This window comes from Triticum aestivum, chromosome 7A (assembly GCF_018294505.1).
Source record: "Triticum aestivum cultivar Chinese Spring chromosome 7A, IWGSC CS RefSeq v2.1, whole genome shotgun sequence".
Classification (NCBI taxonomy): Eukaryota; Viridiplantae; Streptophyta; class Magnoliopsida; order Poales; family Poaceae; genus Triticum; species Triticum aestivum.
In genome coordinates, this window is record NC_057812.1 from 651,995,995 (window position 1) to 651,998,357 (window position 2,363).

Consider the following 2,363-nt stretch of genomic DNA (forward strand, 5'->3'; position numbering starts at 1 on the left):
CATTGTCAATGGTGTCCGAGGACTCGACCTCCAAGGTGATGGTCTTGCCTGTCAGTGTCTTGACGAAAATCTGCATGCCACCACGGAGCCTTAGCACGAGGTGGAGGGTGGACTCCTGGATGTTGTAGTCAGCAAGGGTGCGGCCATCCTCAAGCTGCTTGCCAGCGAAGATGAGACGCTGCTGGTCCGGGGGCATGCCCTCCTTGTCCTGGATCTTTGCCTTGACGTTGTCTATGGTGTCAGAGGACTCGACCTCCAGGGTGATGGTCTTGCCGGTCAGTGTCTTGACAAAAATCTGCATGCCACCACGGAGCCTGAGCACCAGGTGGAGGGTGGACTCCTTCTGAATGTTGTAGTCGCCAAGGTGCGGCCATCCTCGAGCTGCTTGCCAGCGAAGATGAGACGCTGCTGGTCCGGGGGGATGCCCTCCTTATCCTGGATCTTGGCCTTAACATTATCGATCGTGTCAGAAGACTCGACCTCGAGGGTGATGGTCTTACCAGTGAGGGTCTTCACAAAGATCTGCATCTGTAAATACAAATCACACAGAAGAAGAGTAAGGCACGGTACAGGGAAATCTCCAGAAAGCCAACAATAGATGAACCAGATGGCCACGGCACAGCGGAGATGAATTTAAACTAAGAATCATGTAGAACTAAGCCACTGGATTTGACCATGCAGTGCTAAATTTTAGCAGAACTCACGACTAAAATATTTTAGCAATCTTTAGCAGCGTGGAAGCACTACGAAGGTAAAATGTCAACAATAATATCAAACCCACATGATTCTTTTTAGAATAGAATCGATGCATAACTACAAGCAACTAGCATCGATGCATAACTACAAGCAACTAGCAAATTACAGGCGTATCCTTCGACAGATCAGGCATAGGTGTGTCATGAGCGGTACAAAATCATAAATCCGCAAAAAATCTACCAAGATTTATCAACAGCCCAGCAGAACTAGCGAACTATGTATAACCCAACCAACAGCAACCGCATCCCAATCGGCAGTTCTACTCGATAATCCAGGGAAGATTTATATCTACAATCCGGCATCATCAACCTCGACTAACCGAACCAGCAGCAATTGACCAGCAATGACTACTCGACTCACAGATCTACACCAAACTACGAACAGCAATAGAGGGGAATCAACTAACAATCTACAGAGCCTGATAGCATGTGAACAAGAGGCAAGGACGGGAGGGATCGGAGGCTCGCATACCTTGAGGAGGAGGAGGAGGAGAGAACCTTGGCTTCACTTGGATCGGAGGTTTCTCGGTGAGACCGGAGGAAAAAAATTCCATGAGACCAAGTCTCACGGGTTAGCAGGTGAGACCCATCCTGATGGATGACACGTGGCATTTACAAATCATAAAGCATCTACCCCACCCCCACCTGAAATCAGGGGGGGAGAGATTAGATGCTTTAGATTTGTGAATGCCACATATCATCTATCAGGGTGGGTCTCACCTGGTTTATATGAGACCTGGTCTCATATAATTTTTTTTCGAGACCGGAGGGGGGGCCGGATTGGATTGGATTGGATTGGATGTGTGGAGAGGAGATGGGAGGGGGCGGGGATTTTATAGCAGGCTCGGACGGGAGGGGAGGGAGAGAAGGAAGAAGAGACACGGCACGCCTGACGTGTGGGGAGGAGAGAAGGCGGTCGCGGAGTCCACCCCCACCACGCAATTCCTCCAGGAAAAAAACCCGGACACGAGATTCGATGGCGATGCCGTTGGGTGTTTGGCTACTTGGGGGCCGTCTGAGTTTTGGACGTCGGCTCACGGCCGTTGGTGCGTTGCCTTAGCGTCGTTGGTCACGCGTGAGTCGTGGTCCCTTTCCTATGCCGGCACGCACGGGCACAACTACTATATTTTTTCTCTCTTCATAGACCAAAACTCTGCCTAACGGAAAGAAGAAAATTGATAAGAAAGCTGGCCAAAAATGATACGGCCACGCAAACACGCCGAGGCCGTGCTCCTAACGGGTCAAGACTCCTCCCTTTCAAGCGATCCGAGTCGACGCTCTGCCACACGACCCAAAGACACCGCTCCAGAATACAAACCTTGGCAATACACGAAACCAGCCCCCGAGGTTGTGCAGCTGACGGGCCGATGACTCCACCACCCGAGAGGTCAGAGCAGGCACGCTAAGGCCTTGTACAATGGAAGGTGTTTAGAAAAGGTGCTTAGAGAAATGGAAAGCCTGATTTATTTTCCTAAGCACCTTCCATTGTACAGGGCCTAAAGCACAAAGACGATCTTCGGTGTCGCCACTCCGCTAGGAAAGAACAAAGAGGTGATGGTGGCGGTTTTCTTGGCGAGCTAGGGTTCTGGCCGTGCCAACCCGTGGGAG

General features: G+C 50.9%; 1 pseudogene; it reads right to left on the minus strand.

Annotated features, from left to right (window-relative positions):
- LOC123153647 (polyubiquitin-like) overlaps window positions 1–1,578 on the minus strand; it is a 2,504-nt pseudogene extending 926 nt beyond the window's left edge.
- Window positions 1,579–2,363: the final 785 nt, after the last annotated feature.